Raw genomic sequence first — 19133 nt, 5'->3', positions numbered from 1 at the left:
CTGCTTTTGTGTTCTACTCAGGACCTCAACAGATTAAATGATGTCAACCCATATTGGAGTGGACAATCTGCTTTACTCAGTCTACCACCTGTTCAAATACTAAGCTCTTCCAGAAACATCCTCACAGACACACCCAGAGAAATAATGCTTAACCATATATCTGCATACCTGTAATCTGATCAAGATAGACACGATATTAACCATCACAAAAACACATCTTGCAAATCAAGTGACTGGTAAATTGAGACTGGACCATCCCTGGTTTAGTTAGCTCTACATTAAAAGTTTAAGAAAGACTTTGGGAAGAGTTTATACCAGAGACAAAGAACAACATATGAAGGAGAAAATATTACTTAGTGCATAAGTGGTAGCCTGAGTCTCTGTACTTCAGATACTGCTAAATGGTTGTTACTCCTTCAGATTCAGATAAAGTCAGTATACATTTTTTAAAAAATCACTGCTGTTTATAAAGCAACCTTAGAAATCTGAAACTCTGGACTGAAAGAAAGCAGAGAGATACTCTTATGGGTTCCTGTGTAAGAATTTGGAGCAATACAGATACAACTGCTTGCACTACTCTCTCCATCCTGGAGGGCTGGACAGCTTAAGAAGAAAAGAGCGCAGACAACAGCCTGATATATAAACTGAACTTCCCTGTAATCTGAGAAAGCTAGCTCCATTGACTGGCACTGAGCACTACACACCTAGATTGGAACTGTGTTCTACGTGACCACCTGTGCTTAGGGTCTGTCTATATTTTTATTTATTTTACTTTTTTCTATGACTTTCATTAAAATTTACTGAGGAAGTTAAACAGCAAAATTATGTAAAACTCCTCTTAAAATGTGGAGTGATTTGTGCAGCTGGGAAGATGTAGTAGATTTACTTTCTTCTACTCCTCCCACTAAGTACAACTGAAAAACCCTGTACATTTTATATAAAACAAATATAAGGAGATTCTGAAAGGTCAAAAAAAGACAGCAGATCATCTAGGGTGTCACAGTTTGTTACAGAGAGTTCAGGGTCCCTTCTCCTGAATCTCCACTGATACCACAAAGCAGTGGTCTCATTACTGCTAGGCAATGGTGAAAGGCTTCACTTTCAGCTAGGCTGCCTCTGACACCACCTCAGGGGAGAGAGTCTTTATTGTCAGTTGGAAATGGAAATTTAGGCTTCCAATGGGTTTCCACTGACAACATAGAGGAAGCAGGGGGTTGGTGAAGGGAAGGGTTCATTACCAGCCAGTAGAGACAAAAGTTTTAGCTTCCTACTTGCCTTCTCAGACACCACTCCAGTAGGAATACTGGGGAGCCTTGTTACAGCCTAATAAGGGTAAAAGATTATGTTCCTTACTTGAATTTTCCTGGTATCAATGGATACAGTACCACAAGGTTTGGGTTGGAGAAAAGCAGTTACTATCTCAACGTTTTCTAACTTACTGGACTTCCCCTTTCATAGTTTTTTCGGTAGAGCAGGCAGGGGGCTTTAAGTCTATGCCTGTTGAATTCCAACTTTAGCTTCAAGTCTGGTATACATGAGGCTAAAAGAAAACACAGGTGTACTGGGTTGAATAGTATAAATCCAGTTCAATGTAGAACCTCGGAATATGCCCTTGTTTGGTAACAGGGTATTTGTAGATGTAATCAAGTTGAGTTCATACTGGATTAAGGTGGACTTTAATCCAATATGACTGGTGTCCTATAAGAAGAGGAGAACACACATGGATACAGGGAGAGATGGATTAGAAAGGACAACTTTGTTTTAACGTACAACTGTCCTTCTTGACCGATAGGATGATTGCCTATATAGAAATTCCAAAAGAATCTACAAAATCAGAACTAATAAATGAGTTCAGTGAAGTTGAAAGACACAGATTCCTGTATACTAGCAAGGAACACATGGACACTGGAATTAAAAATACAATACCACTTAACATGCTTTAAAAAATGAAATACTTAGGTGTGGAATTCTAACAAAACATGTACAGGATTTGTAAGCCCAAACTATACAACACTGATGAAAGAAATCAAATAAAATCTAAACAAATGGAGAGACATACTGTGTTTATGGATTGAAGCAGCAATACAGTAAAGTTGCCAAACTTCCGCAAGTTGATATATAGGTTTAATTCAATTCCTATCATAATGCAAGCAAGACATGTTGCAGTTATGCACAAGATAATTCTAACATTCATACTGAAAATCAAGGCAACTAGAATAGTTAAAACAATTTTGCAAAAGAAGAATAAAGTGGGAGAATTGATATACCTGGTTGTAAGGCTTATTATTTAGCTACAGTAATCAACACTCTATGGTACAGGCAGAACAATAGACAAATAGATCAATGGAAAAGAATAGAGAGCCCAGAAATAGACACAAATATGTCCAACTAATTTTGATAAAAGTGCAAAAGTAATTCAATGGAGGAAAGATAGCCTTTTCAACACATAATGACAAAGCAATTGGACATTCATAGGCAAAAAAAAATGAATGTCACACCTTATGCAAAAATAACTCACCATGGATCATGGACTAAAATATAAAATAAAAATCTTTTAGGAAAAAAGATAGGAGGAAATCTTTGAGACTCAAGGCTAATGAGTTCTTAGACAGGACACCAAAAGAAGCACGATCCATAGAAAAGGAAAAATTGAACTATTTAACTTCATAAAAATTGCATACATTTGTTCTGTGAAAGGTATTGTTAAAGGGATGAAAAGACAAGTCACTGAGTGGGAGAAAAAAAATTTCAAGTTCTATGTTTGACAAAGGACTAGTATTTAGAATATATAAAGTACTCTGAAATCTCAACAAAAATAAACAACCCAATTAGGTAAAATGAACAATCCAATTAGAAGGTGGGCAAAAGAAAGGAAGAGGCAACTCACCAGAGAGGATATACAGCTGAAAACTTGCACTTGAATATATGTTCAAACATCAATAGCCGTTGGTGAAATGCAAATTAAAACCATATGAGATAGTCCTACACACCTATTAGAATGGCGAAAAAAAAAGTGATAAAATCAAATGCTATCAAGGATTCAGATAAACTGGATGATTCATATATTGCTGATGTTAATGCAAAATGTTACATTCTGGAAAACAGTTTGACAGTTTCTTAAAAACAAAAATAAGCATTGGACTACCATAGAACCCAGCAATTGCACCCTTAGGCATTTATAACAGAGAAATTAAGACTTATGTTCACAAAAAACCCTGTAAATAAATGTTTATAGCAGTTTTTTTCCATAATAGGCAAAAACTGGAAACAACCCAGATTTCCAGGCAGTGAAGATTCAAACAAACTTTAATCCATCCACACCATGAAATACTCTAGCTATAAAACAAACTATTGATATACACAATACTCTGGATGAATCTTCAGCAAATTATGCTGAGTGAAGAAAAGCTAATGTAAAAGTCACATACTGTATGGTTGCATTTATATAATAGCCTTGAAATGACAAAATTACAGAAAAGGAGAACAAATTAGTCATTGCCGGAAGTCAAGGAGGGAGTGGGTATGTATGGGAGGAAAGTGGATGTGACTATAAAAGGACAGCCTGAGGGGTCCTTGTAGTGATGGAAATGTTCTGGTTCTAGTTTGTTTTAACGTCAATATCCTGGTTTTAATATTGTAGTATATTTTCACACGTTACTATTGACGAAAACGACGTAAAGGGTTTCACTGTATTGTTTCTTACAATAGCATATGAATTTACAATTATATCAGAATAAGCAGTTAAATTCAAATTTGAAATATGTCCTATAAAATAGAATAATATAGAAAATAGGATACTTATATACCCACATTCAGATTAGATACATGTGGTCCCTTCATAAAATATAGAAATAAAAAGCTATGGATAATTGCAAAGAGCATGTCCCCTCCTCCCATTCCTCACCCTTCCTAAGTTGGTAATATGTTTCTCATACTTGTAAGGATACATTTATCTATAAATAAAGGTAACTACAAGCTATATATAATATTATTCATATGATCAACTTTGAGAAAGTATAACATATACACAGTAAAATACACTGTTTTTAAATATGAAGTTGGATGAGCAAGTAAGCCTAAGTAACCACCAACGCAATCAAGATATGAAACACATCTAATTCCTCCAAAATTCATTCACCCCCTCTACAATCCCTCCCCTCCAACCCTGGACCCACAGAAACATGTGTCATATTGTTTTAAGTATTATAAATATCTACATAAATTTACCATACAATATACTAGTATATCTTTTGGCAACTCGGTTTGCTCTAAGCTCTCCCATTCTCATATCAGCTGTTTCTCAATATCTCTCTCTCTCTCTCTCCTTCTCATTTCCTGATTCAAAATGTCTGTGTACTTTTAAATTCCTACAGAGCTCACTGATATCGGAGGGAGAAACTTCTCTTTTCCTGAAGAAAATTTAATGTAAGGGTTTTCATTAGAGGTACAGAAAATACTTATCTCTAGGAAAGAGGAAATAGCTCACAAACTGGGGTACCAGGACAGAGGATCCTTCTGCAAGATTTTGTTTAAAGGATGGGAGCTTGATGCCTGACAAAGTTTTTAGACAGCATTTTACCAAGTTTATGGTCAAAATATTGTAATAATTAGAACAGAACAAAGAGCACCACTTTAGCCATCCATCACTGAGGTATCTTTGCCCAGGCAATTCTGGCAGTGGGAATGAAAGTGAAATAGCTAATATAGTTAGAGTGAAATGTTTGATAAGTCCACGAGGAACTCTATGAAGATAGGAAGAAAGGAGGTTTCAACTTGCTCTGTCATTAACAGACAAAGGGACTGTGAATCTTATGGGGGTTATACAAATTGGGGACAGATCCCTTATATTACCACAACCAATTCCACAATTTGGTTATCAGAAAATGATGAGACATACATTAGCAAGGAATGTACAAGCCTGAAAGTAAAAATATCTAGCACATGACCTGGGTCCTGCTTACAGTCCTCAGTTGAGAAATTCATTGTGGTTAGACAGACTAAGGGGATGGAAGGGAAATTAGGAAAACAAAATGGCACTTCTACTAGCAGTTCTACCTTCCAAGACAAAAGAAATCACTGGAAAAGATTAGATCTCTAGGGCCTCCAAACCAAGGGGAAGTAGATAAAATAACAAACATTTCCAGTGTAAGAGGGGATGTCATTGCAAAAGCTTGGCCTTCACTGTATGCCCATGAAAAATTGGTCAAGGGGAAAGACTGGCCCTAAGTTAAATTTTAAAAGTGAAAACTCTTCTAAAATAGCCTTGCTAGATCAACTTCTTTGCAGGCAAAGCCTTTGGGCTCCATTGTTTGTGAAAATACAGCCTGATCAAATGGGTCAAAATTTGTATTTAGAAATTTCAGAGTTTACTTAAGTTGGAATACAACCATTCTACTGGTGCAATTATAAGCAAATATATATATATATATATATATATATATATATTTTTTTTTTTTTTTTGCGGTACGCGGGCCTCTCACTGTTGTGGCCTCTCCCGTTGTGGAGCACAGGCTCCGGACGCGCAGGCTCAGCAGCCATGGCTCACGGGCCCAGCCGCTCCGCGGCATGTGGGATCTTCCCGGACCGGGGCACGAACCCGTGTCCCCTGCATCGGCAGGCGGACTCTCAACCACTGCGCCACCAGGGAAGCCCCGCAAATATATATTTTTTAATTCATCCTTGATATGACCTATGCCAGAGGAATTGATGGAATATTAGAAAAGTGTGGTAGAGGGAATTCTAAGGTGACTTCATGAGCTCCACCTCCTGCTGCCGAGCCTGTATAATCTCATCCTCTTGAGTGTGGACAGGATTTCTCTTTTGCTTGTAGAAGGTAAAATACAGGCAAAAATGATGGGATATCACACGCTTGACTAGGTTATTTTATATGGCAAAGGTGATGTCTTATCATGATTACATCATGTTATATGAAAATCCATCTTAACAGATTCGTGAACAAGAAATTCTCCTGCTGAGCTTAAGAAGCAGACAGCTTTTTTTGTGAACTGCCTATGAATAGAGCCACATGGCAGTAAACTGCAGTGGACTCTAGGACCTGAGGCTAGACGCCTGCCGACAGCCAGTAAAAAGCCGGTGCCCTCAGTCATAGAGTCGCATAGAAATAGAGTCTTCCAACAACTGAATGAGTGTGGAAGTGGATTCTTCTCCAGGCAGGTCTCCAGATGATAATGCAGTCTACCTGCCAACTTGATTGCAGCATGTGAGACCCAGAGCAGAAGACCCAGTTGAGCTGTGCCTGGACTTGAACCACTGAAATTGTGAGATAATAAATGTGTGTTGTTTTAAACTGTTAAGTTTGTATCTGTTAGTTGTGCATCACTATTTCTAGGATGAGCCATAATTTCTGAGAATTCAGAATGGTATCAGTCTAGATAAAATTGAATTAAAGTATTATTATAAAATGGGATGTTTTAAGCATTGTTTTCTTTTTTGACATAAAATTAATTAGTGAGAGATGTTTTTTCTATAGACTGTGGAGATCTGTTAGAGTAGAGTAGGACACTGTATTCACACATCAATATAATCTGAAAAATAATTATCAAGTAGTTCTTTCCCAGTTCAAATGTTTTCAAATTTTTTTCCATTAGAATTTTTATCATGATACCACATGATAGGTCTTGACATACTGCCTTCCATTTTTTCTAACAGAGGGTATTTTTGCAGAGTTACAATGGAAATTGGTTATATTTTCTGTTTGAGAAATCATATATATATTTCAATGTTCTAGGAAAAGATGATGGAGATATATCACATAACTCAGAAAATAATAGGATATAAAATACTGCAAAATGAGTGGAGAAAAACAATTTTAGTGAACTAGGTTGTTTTCTGATAACTCTGATCTCTTGAGTAAATATGGGTTTTTATCTATATGGTGATCATTCCATTACAACCAATGCAAAACTGAAGGACCATGCCATATTTTACTTTATTTGAATATTTAACAATTTACACTAAATCCTGCTTTGGCTATAATTTTATGAATTTTCTGTGTTTGTTTTATGTGAAAATGTGAAAATTTGATTTACTAGAAAAATATATATTTGGTTATTCACATGACCAAAATATGTTTTTCACATATATTTGAAATTTGTCCAAATATTTGATCTTTGTCCTGACTCACAGTTCCCCCAACACTTAGAATTTCCCAAGTGTTGAGAGTGTAAAAGTGTCTCTTTTTATGTTAATGAGGTGACTTTTGGAAATCACCTAAGGATGGGGAACCAACCTTGCCAGTGGAACCAACCAGGTGATGAGAGGATTGGAACCTTCAGTCCCACCTCTGACTTCCAGGGAGGGAAGAGGGGCTGGAGGTTGAAAAATTGCCAATGGCCAATGATTTAACCAACCATGCCTATGTACTAAAGTCTCTGTAAAAACCCAGGACTGGGTTCAGAGAGCTTCCATGTTGGTGAAGGCAAGCAGGTTCTGGAAGAGTAGCAGGCCTGGAAAAGGTATGGAAGCTCTGCACCCTTTCCTGTACATTGCCATATGCATCTCTTCCATCTGACTGTTCCTGAGCTACATCCTTTTATAATGAACCTGTAATCTAGTGAGTAAACAGATCTTCCTGAGTTCTATGAGCCATTCTAGAAAATTAATTGAACTCAAGGTGGCGGTGGTAGGAATCTCTGATTTATAGCTATTTGGTCAGAAATAATCTGTAACACCCTGGACTTACTATTGGTATCCTGAGTTGAAGCGGGTTGTTGGAATCTCCAATTTGTAGCTAGGCTGTCAGAACACAGGTAATAGCCTGGGTGTGTGTTGGGGGTGAGAGGTGGGATCTGTCTTGTGGGACTGAGCCCTCAACCTGTGGGATCTGATGCTATTTCCAGGTAAATAGTGTCAGAATTGAGTTGAACTATAAGACACCTAGCTGGTGTCAAAGCATTGCTTGTTGGAGGGGTGCGGAAGCTCCCTCTGTCCCCCTCCCCTCACACTTTGGAATTGGGTCCAGGAACATAATTGAGAAATCTCTAAGACCTACTAAAAATATGAGGAGACTATCTGAAAGTTAAGTGCTTACAGTATTGTAACATATATGTGTTAAATTTGATAAGGTTTTTATAATATACCAGTCTGCTCTTAAGGAGCAGGGCCATATGTAGTGTAAGTCACATAGAGTTTGTTTTATATATAAACATTCTGAGTGAACTTAAAGTCATAATACATGATATTTTTGATGGTTCTGAATATTATTTTTCTGCTTTCTGATACTTTTGATAGATTAGGAGGAATTAGCTCAGGAAAACCTGAAGTTATATATATATATATATATATATATATATATATATATATATATATATATATATATATATATATATACACACACACACACACACACACACACACACACACACACATACAAGAATATTATAGCTAACAATAAAATTGCTAGCGACAAAGCAGTAAACAATGGTCCTAGCTAAGGATAACAAAGAATGTAATGTGGAAAATAGGAATAAATTAAATGAGTGCAGTTCAAATGGAGGAAGGCAGAGGAGAAGTTTAAATAAAATTTAAGAGTTTACTAAGTATTTGAGGGCTCTGTGACACTGGTTTCTCTGGTTAGTAAGGAAGAACAATTTTGATGGTAGGAAAGGTAGAGCTTCTCTTTCTTTCACTTTCAAGTGATTAGGGTGCCTTCTTGTTCTTCAGATTCTAAAGCCAATTGAAGGACAGGTGGGATGGTTTTCAAAAAGAGAAAAGGGGAATAGTAGTTTTCAAAATCTTGAAGAACAAAATTCAAAAATACTCTTTGATTTCACAGTATATAGCCACCTGGGAATGTTAAAAGTACGGACTAAATTGTGGTTTGTAAATGTTCATATGAAAGCCAAATAAAATGGGGCCTAATAACCAAGGCGATTACTTAGATTTATTATTAATTCATGGCTTAAAAAAAGTTAAAAGTTGCCTTTGTCCCTACTGAGATGACATAACTAGAGAAGGAAAATTCTTCCACTTGAGTTTGAAAAACAGTAGGTTGAATTCAGTATCGTAGGGAGTAATGGAAAAAGATGGGCAGCAGGATAGCAGGATAGAGAGGAGAAGGATTTGAAAATAACAAGAGTAACCAATGTGGCCCAAAACATGAGTCTAGAAGCTTCCCTGGCAGTCCAGTGGTTGGAGCTTTTCCTTCCAATGTGTGTGTGGGTAGGTGTGAGTTTGATCCCTGGTGAGGGAGCTAAGATCCCACATGCCTCGGGGGCAAAAAAACAAAACTTAAAAATGAGGCAATATTGTAACAAATTCAATGGTGACCTTAAAAATGGTCCACAGCAAAAAAATCTTAAAACAAACAAACAAATAAAAAAACACGAGTCCGCAGCAAATCCAAAGAGCAAGGCTTCAGCAGCACTAAAGGAGACAACATCCTGATGGGACGTGGTGTGGCCACTTGGGATCCATGAAGCAGTCTTACCGGGTATTCCATCCAGTCATTCACATCTTCAAGTAAGGCAGATTAGGGAAGGTTTGCTGCCTGTTAATAAGTGGCAGGCTGGGGGCGATGTATCAATAGTTCCAATGACAAGCCTGAAGGCAGAAATGACCCAAACCAAAAAATCCAAATGGGAATGATAAAATATGAAGAGAAGAGAGAGATGCATATTTGTGCATATAGTTTACCTATGCTAAGCTATATATTATCAATATATTATTTCAGAAATAAATGCATTACAAATTATTTTAAGAAGTCTTGTTTACTTAATTATACAGTCTCCATCCTGCCTCACATTGGTACTTCCATCCTTACTTTGCACTCTTTAATTTGAAACTCTGCTGCATTGCAGTCTTTGTTTCTATTTGGGACATAATATGCCATCTATTTTTTTTTTTTTTGAAGCCCTGCATTCACAATAACTAGCACTTGTTCTGTGCCCAGTATACGCTCATTGATAACTTGAATAAACAAATGGCTAGATTGTTCAATCTATCAAGAAATTAACATTTGAAAACTAGAAAATTGACATGTAATGAATGCTCACTTGTAAAGAAGCATTTATAAGTTTGCTATGGTATCAAATATAATGTATTTTTCATTTATGCTTTATTTGAACCATAAAGGAAATTATATATTGCCAAAATAACCACTTTTGATCTATCAACTTGTTCATCTTCATCACCTTAAAATAAGGTTTTATATGGACTATGATTCCAACTAATATATTTTACTGACAGACTATTTTGTTCAAATGGGGGTGGCAAGAAAGCTAAATTTTCTTTGTCTTAATAGTTCTTTCGTTTATTTGTAAAGGCAATTCTTATCTGTTTTTACAATATTAACATACATTATTACTAACATAGGCTTAACAATATTGCATTTACTCTTCAGAATGCAACAGTATCCTATTCACATAGATTATGATTTAGTGATTTAAGTCACATTTTCCCAAATATAATATGATTATGTCACAGCTCAGCTTGCAACCTACTATGATCTCATTACATATAGAAGAAATCAATACAGGCTTCTTAGAATGGACTGCCTCATCTTTCATAATCTCATTCTAACTCATTTCCAGCCTAATCTCCTAAAACTCCTATCATTAACCTGTGCAATTGCCACCCTGAACTTCCCATTGTTCTCTCTACCTGTGTCAGACTCTTCTAAAAAGGAATCTTCTTTCCATATCCACTCCTGTTTCCCTAGTTCAAGAATTCATCCTGTTCTACCTGGACTTCTGCAGTAGTTTCCAATAGGTTTGCCCACATGATTTTAAATTGGTTTTCCAGAGTGTATCCAAGGTAAATATTTCAAAACAAAATTCTGAAAATAGCTTGCAATACATCAAGTAATTCTTATCACTCATAGGATAAGAACTAAACAAGGTCTAGGCATGATGTGATCTGTCCTATCTCTCCAGTCTTTCCCAGTTTCACCTTTATATTCATTATCAATGCTCAGCCATACTGCTTCGATTGCTCCATTTTTATTTGTTTGAAAATATCTTGCTTCCTCATAACACTGCCATGATGTTTCCTTTACCTGGGAATTATCTTCTGGCATACTCTATTTCACTTAGTGAACTCTGATTCACTTTTCAAACATCAATTTAAAAATTATGGCTTTGGGCTTTCAGTTTCTTCTTGGAATAAAGAGAGATGGAAAGAATGCCACTGTCACCCTCAAAAACAAACAAAAAAAGCATCAAATTTCAAATTCATGACTTTTCTTGAACCAAAGAACTGAGCTTGTGGCCCAACCAACTAATCCAAAACCTAAGAAGAGACTAGAGCCTTGAGAAAAATAAAGAAGGGGGGGGGGGGGACTTGAGCACTTCTTCACCTGGGATGATGGAGCCGAGCACTGCCAAGAAGAATGCAGCTATAGTTGCTAACAAATTGGCAGCTGATTATGTGTTAGTGTGAGAGTTTTGAGACCTCAGGTGGTGCATGTATTCGGGAGGAGTTCACACCTACTTGTAGGTTTTTAAACATGGACCTCATAAGAGAGTCACAAAAAGATCAGTGAAAGTTCAGAGGAAAGCTTCTTCACGGTGCAGGGTTGGGGGAGGAAAATGGCAATGGCTGCAAGAGGAGTATAAGGTCCCTAAATGGGAAAGATCTAAATGATATTTCTGCCCTACAGAATTTACTGTGGTAGAAAAGCAATAAACACCATAGTCTTTAGGGCATTAATAAAGACTGCTGAAGGAACTGTAGGGGCAGGATCAGAATACATGCTTGTCCAGGGTTACAGCTGGAGTAAGGGTAATTATATTTTACCATCAGACTAAAAAATACAGAGCAACAGATGAACAATTCTGGCAGAGGTTCAAAATAGTACAAGACTGGAGAGGAATGGTCTTTTGGGCACATTGTAAAGAGAAGCCCTAAAACAGGTTGAAGCAGAAACGATAATGCCATATAAAATATTAACCCCCAAACTAAACACAAATTATTACCAAAGGAATTAGGTGACCAAGGTGTCCTGAGAGTGACAATAGCAAGAAAACAACCCAAACATAGGCCACTCCTGTTTGGATAGCCTCAAACCCACACAGTAAAGATCTAGAAGAAGAAAAAGCATGCCAATTTCCAGACCCCCCCCCAGAAAAGTTATTTACCTCAGTAACTACTGTCCTATTTAGGATGTCTGATTTCTTTCAACAAAACATTAAATGGTTTATAAAAAGGCAAGAAATAAACAGTGAACTCCAAGAGAGAAAAATAATCAATAGAGTTGACACACATGTCAGAAATCTCTGAGTAGAATGTTAAAATAAGTGTAATTAATATAATAAAGTCTCTAATGGAAAAGATGGACATCATGCAAGATCATATGGGTAATTTTAGCAGAGAAATAAAGTATATAAGAGAGAAAAAATTAAAATGCTAGAAGCAAGCAAATTAAACAACAGTAAGAAAGATAAGGAATGCCTTCAACATACTTATGCCCAATACAGCCAATTTAACATGCTCCATATGATCAAAAAAGAAAAAGTCAGTGACCTTGAAGATAGGTCAAAAACAAAAATATATGAGAAAATAGAACTGAAGATCCAAAGGCTATTGGACAATATTAGCTGGTTTAATAAATGTATTCTTGGAATCCCAGATAGAGAAGAGAAAGATAAGGGGAGGAAAAATATATAAAGACATAATGGCCACAAGTTTTCTAAAATTAGAGACAGATACAAGACACACACACACACACACACACACACCCCACCCTAGTTATTGTCAAACTCCTGAAAATAAAGGAAAATGAGAAAAACTTGAAGACATCCAGAGAAGACAGACACATTACATAAAAAGACCAAAGATAAGAATTACACCACACTTTTTATCTGAAATCATATACGCCAGAAAACAATGAATTGTCATATTTAAAGTGCTAAAAGAAAAAAAAAAACACTGCCTGCATAGAATTCTATACCCTAAAATATCTTTCAAAGTAAAGGAGAAATAACTACTTTCACACACACACACACAGAGATAATTTATGTCTAGTAGACTTATACCACAAGAGATATTAAGAAAAGCTCTTTAAGCATAAAGAATATGAAACCAGACAGAAACTTGGACATACTAAAAAGGATGAACCCTTGATATAAAATAAGTGAAGGAAAACATAAAATTCCGTTTTTTCCTTACTTTTAATGCCTCTAATAGATAGCTCTGTCTAAAGAAAAATAGTGCTATATTGTATGTTTAAAGGATATGTTAATGTAAAATTTATGACAAAAATAGCACCAAAAGATTGGAGGGAAGAACTGGTATGTTACATTGTAAGCATCTTACACTACATATTAAGTGATACAACATTGTATAAGTAGACAACATTATCGTAACATAACACATAATGTAATATTATACCTAAGGGTTTACACCCTAGGAACAACCACTTAGTTTTCAAAAGTTGTAAATAATGCATAGTAGAGAAAAATTAGGATTGTAAAACATGTTGAACTAACTTAGGAAAAGGCATTAATTATCTTTTATATACACTTATTTTGCTTTATACACTTATTTCAGCTTATAGAAACACATTTTTTGAGTGATTTATTAGCTGGACACCTTTTTTTCATAAATTGCAAGCTCTATGGGAGTTGGGACTACATATGTTTTTGCATCAGATTACATCCCAACAGCCTAGTATGTATAATAGGCTCAATAAATATTTATTGAATAAATGAATAAAATCTACTTGCATGTGCAAATTTCTCTGTCTCTAATGCCCTTGGTCCATTTCACTGCCCAGAAGAGTTTCTAGTCTTTCAAGGCATGATTCACTACCTCCTCTTGTTTCCTTAATTCCCCATTTGTGCAATAATCTTATTTAGTACTTAATTTCTGTCAGCACTTAACAAGTCAGTGGGGGCGGGGGTGTCCAATTATGAGCTAAATTTGATCCCTACCTAACAGAGTGCAGCATAGTTTATTGACGTGATAATTAGGTAATCAATATTTACAATGCAATGAAAATAGCATAAATATAGTTAAGGGCTTTTGAGGACATCCAGAATGTGAGAGGATACAGAAAACAATTACTGTATACCACTTTACTAATTATTAAGCAATCACAAGTAGAGATTCCACTTGTAGCAAGTATATCATTTGATATTTTTACTTCCCTGATTTTTTTTAGAAACAGAAAGTAGCTAGTTTAAAAAAAAAAACATTAAATGGCATTTGTATAATCAAGTTCATAATAAGTTTTTCATGTGCTCATTTGGTGTGTTTAGTATAATTTATAATTACAGGGTACACAGGTATACCCTGTAGAAGCAGCTGAGATCTGGTGTAGTTACACATTAACTCTAATTATTACGTTAAAATTAGCTACAAAAAGAGTAATGCAGGTGTTAGCCTCTTCCTTGAAATCATAAGCTAAAAGATTTAAGCATATGTATGGAAAACTAGTGTTAGTATGCAATTTATGATAGTTTATAATTTGATATCCCCTTTAATGTTGGGAAGAGTAACACTATACCCACTATTGGACTATTGTAGAGCAGGGCTTCTTCCTTTGGCCTCTCTTCTCAGTTTCTAAAGTATGTGAACAATTATACATGGAACTTTTAGCTTGCTGGTTCCTCTTAGATTCCAGTTGTAGACATGACTGGAAATGCCCTTTAAGTGAAGAAGTCTAAGATCTAAAGATGACTCTTAGGGAAATGAAAAACAAAATGTGCTCCTTACTCCTGATCTTTAGTTTTTTTTCTTGCATAACATGGAGATTTCAACTGCTCCCCAATATACTCCAAAATTTTATCTCCACTAGCTTGTCACCTACCACTTTTTATAATTCACTCCTATTTAACAAGTAGATATCTATATCTACATATATGGATTCATTTTATGAAAGAAATAATGCAAATTATAAAGGATTCTAACAAATATAAAATTGTTATTGCCCTGGTGAATTTAATTTTTTGTCATTTTCAAGTAATTCACTTTATCTCTAGAATGTTCTCAGTCCAAATCAAAAAATATCTTGAGACAAATTAAAATGGAAATACAATGTGACAAAACTTATGAGATGCAGCAAAAGCGGTTCCAAAAGGGAAATTTACAGTGATAAACATGGACCCTAAGAAAATAGAAAGCTCTCAAATAAACAACCTAATTTTATACTTCAAGGAACTAGATAAAGAAGAAATTAAGCCCAAAGTTAGTAGAAGAAAGGAAATAACAAAAATCAGAGCAGAAATAAATGAAATAAAGACTAGAAAGCCAATAGAAAAGATCAATAAAACTAAGAGCTGTTTTTTTGAAAAGCCAACCAAAATAGACAAAACTTTAGCTAGATTGACTAGCAAAAAAGGAGAAAAGGGTAAAAAAAATTAGAAGTGAAAGAGAAGACATTACAACTGATACCACACGAATACAAATGATTATAAAAGACTACTATGAAAAATTATATGCCACAAATTGGACAAACTAGAAGAAATGGATAAAATCCTAGACACATAAAACCTACCAGAACTGAGTCATAAAGAAACAGAAAGTCTGAACAGACCAATTACTAGTAGATATTGAATCAGTAATCAAACGCCTCCCAACAAACAAAAGTTCAGGAACAGATGATTTCACTGGTAAATTCTGCTAAACATTTAGAAAAGAATTAATGCCAATCCTTCTCAAACTCCTCCAAAATTTAGAAGAAAACGAACATTTCCAAATTCATTTTACAAGATCAGCGTTTGGTCTTACCCTGATACCAAATTAGACAAGGACATGACAAGAAAATTAAATTACAGACCAATATCTCTGATGAACATAGATGCAAAAAACTTCAACAATATATTAGCAAACCAAAATCAACAGTACACTACTGTATAACTGAAATTTGCTAAGAGAGTAGAACTTAAATGTTCACTCCCCTCCTTGGATTCAATAATATCCTAGAATGGCTCACAGGACTCAAGGAAACACTTACAGTCACTGGCTTATTATAAGGGATATAATAAAGGATACTGATGAACAGCCAGATGACAAAAATACATAGGGTGAGGTTCAGAAGGGTCCTGAGCTTGGGAGCTTCTGTCCTTGTGGAGTTGGGGTGCTCTACCCTACTGGCATGTGAATGTGTTCACCAATGTGGAAGCTGTCAGAACCCCATACTTTGGGGAATTTATGGAGGCTTCATCACATAGGAATGATGGTTAATTAACTTGGTTTCCATCTCTTTGCCCTTCTCCAGAAAACTGAGGTGGCTGAAAGTTTCAAGCTTCTATTCATGGTTTGGTGTTTCTGGTGACCAGTCCCCATTCAGGATCCCACCAAGTGTTGCCTCATTAAAACAAAAGGCATTCCTATCACTCAAGATTCCAAGGGATTTAGGAGCTCTGTGTCAGATGCTATCATTCAGGAAATTATCAATACAAAGGTCTTAGGAGCTCTGTGTCAGGAATTGGGGGCATATATATAAATATCTGATTTTTTCTCACTCAATTAAAACAAAATTCAGTTCTTTAAAAATGATTGAACGGTTGCTAAGAATGGAATGAATGTTTCATAACATATCAAAGAACATATACAATACAATTTGTTCTTGTACTGGAATTCCTCAGCTGAGCAGCAAGGACAAATTAAAGAAATAATTGGTTGAATGAACAAATGGACTAATGAGCTATAAATTTTATTATCTCGAGTGATATAATTTTATACTTAGATAATCAAATGAATCCACAGTTTAATTATTATAATAGTTTACTCATCATACAAAATAATATACAAAAATAATATATTTCATAGAGTGGCAACAATTAAAAATAAAATACAAAGTATTCTGTTTAAAAATAATGTAACAACAATAAATGTAACAACAGAAGTGGAAGATATCTATGGAAAATATACAATTTTGTTGATAATTAAATTAATCCTAAACAAATTGGAAACTATAACATGTTAATCGATGAGTCATGCTATAAATTTTAAAGAATTTTAAGGAACTATTCAATGTTTTAAAATTTCTCAACTCTCAATAAACTAATATATAATTTAACAAATTCCCATTTAAAATTCCAACTTATTTTGCATGTGGAAATTAGCAATATCTGTCTACATTTACACAGCAATTTATTTAAGAATAGCCAGAATCTGATTCAGTAGAACAAGGTAGGAAAATTTGTCCTAGTAGATATCAAGGCTTACAATAAAGAGTATAATAAATAGGATTACGTGATTTTTGCATCTTCTTTCAATATAAAGCTTTGTTTTGTGTCTACATTGAAAATCTGTTGTTTAGTGTAGACACCTTCATTAATGATCGTATCTAGATCTTCTGGATACCCTGCTGCAGCTTCAAAATCAGTACTTGCTGTTTTACCTCACACTTTCATGTTACAGAGATGGCTTCTTTCCTTAAACCTCGTGAACTTTCAAACTTTCTTTCTGTGTTTTCACTTCTCTCAGCATTCATAGAATTGAAGAAAGTTAGGTTCTTGGTCTGGATTAGGCTTTGACTTAAGGAAATGTGGCTGATTAGATCTTCTATCCATACCACTAAAACTTTCTCCATATCAACAATAAGGCTATTTCACTTTGTTATTATTCATGTGTTCTCTGGAGTAGCACTTTTAATTTCCTTCAAGGACAATTCCTTTGAATTCACATCTTGGTTAACTGGTGCAAGAGGTCTCATTTTTAGCCTGTCTTGGCTTTTGACATGCCTTCTTCGCTAAGCTTGATCATTTCTAACTTTCGGTTTAAAGTGAGAGATGTGCAACTCTTCTTTTCATATGAACAGTTAGAGGCCATTGTAGGGTTATTAATTGGCCTGATTTCAATATTGCTGTATCTCAGGGAATAAAGAAGCCCAGGGAGAGGGAGAAAAATAGGGAGTGGCTGGTCGGTGGAACAGTCAGAACAGTCACAACATTTACTGACTAACTTCACTGCCTTATATGGGCAAGTTTCATGGCATCCCAAAACAATTACAATAGTAACATCAAAGATCACTGATCGTAAGTCACCATAACAAATATAATCACAATTTTAAGAAGTTTGAAATATTGTGATAATTACCAAAATGTGACACAGACACAGAGTGAGCAAACGCTGTTGGAAAAATAGCAGCTATCGACTTGCTCAAAGCATGATTGTCACAAACCTTCAATTTGTAAAAAGCACAATATCTATGAGGCACAATAAAGCAAAGCACAATGAAATGAAGTCTGCCTGTAACTTAATAAAAAAAAATAGGCAAAGCATAAATATTTCTCCAAAGAAGACATATATATGGCCAACAGGTACGTTAAAAGATGCTCAATATCAATCACTATTCATCAGGGAAATGCAAATCAAAACCCCAATGAGATATCACCTCACAATTACTAGGTTAGCTATTAAAAAACAAAAGCTAATGTGCATTGGTGAGAATGAAGAGAAATTTGAACTCTTGTATGGGGTTTCCTCAAAAAACTAAAAAATAGAACTACCAATGATCCAGCAATTCTGCTTTGAGTAACTATCCAAAAGAATTGAAATCAGGATCTCAGAGAGACACCTGCACTCCCATGTTCATTGGAGCATTATCCACAATAGCCAAGATATGGAAATAACCCAAGTGTTCATCAACAGATGAATGTATAAATAAAACGTATTGTGCATTTTCCCCTGTTAGTGTCAAATTTGATATGTCTTTAAAATAGTAACACTGTTTTAATGTTCACTTGGGATCAGGCGATGGAGCCTTGGGCCTGCATGAGTTTGGGATTTACAATTGAGATCACCACATAAAGCTAGAACTCTTGAAATGCTACAGTTTCTGTGAAAATCAGACTGATAAAAATTTTCCCACTGGCAAAGAAATACCACAAGAAAGTTTTGTCATGGCTTGGGCTCTGGTTGCATTAAAAAAAAGTCTTATGAGCCTTTTTAACCATGGACCTCCCCTACTACAAATTTATTAACATCAAGTTTCTCCATGCCAATAATTCACCTGTCCTGACAGAAGCAAAAGCAAAAACAAATGCAGTAGGGACTTTCCTGGTGGTGCAGTGGTTAAGAATCCACCTGCCAATGCAGTGGACACAGGTTCAAGCTCTGGTAAGGGAAGATCCCACATGCTGCGAAGCAACTAAGCCTGTGCACCACAACTACTGAGTCTGCACTCTAGAGCCCACAAACCACAACGACTGAGGCCTGCATGCCTA

Source organism: Hyperoodon ampullatus (assembly GCF_949752795.1).
Source record: "Hyperoodon ampullatus genome assembly, chromosome: 2".
NCBI lineage: Eukaryota > Metazoa > Chordata > Mammalia > Artiodactyla > Ziphiidae > Hyperoodon > Hyperoodon ampullatus.
The sequence above is the reverse complement of the archived record's forward strand: the minus strand, read 5'-3'. Positions refer to the sequence as shown.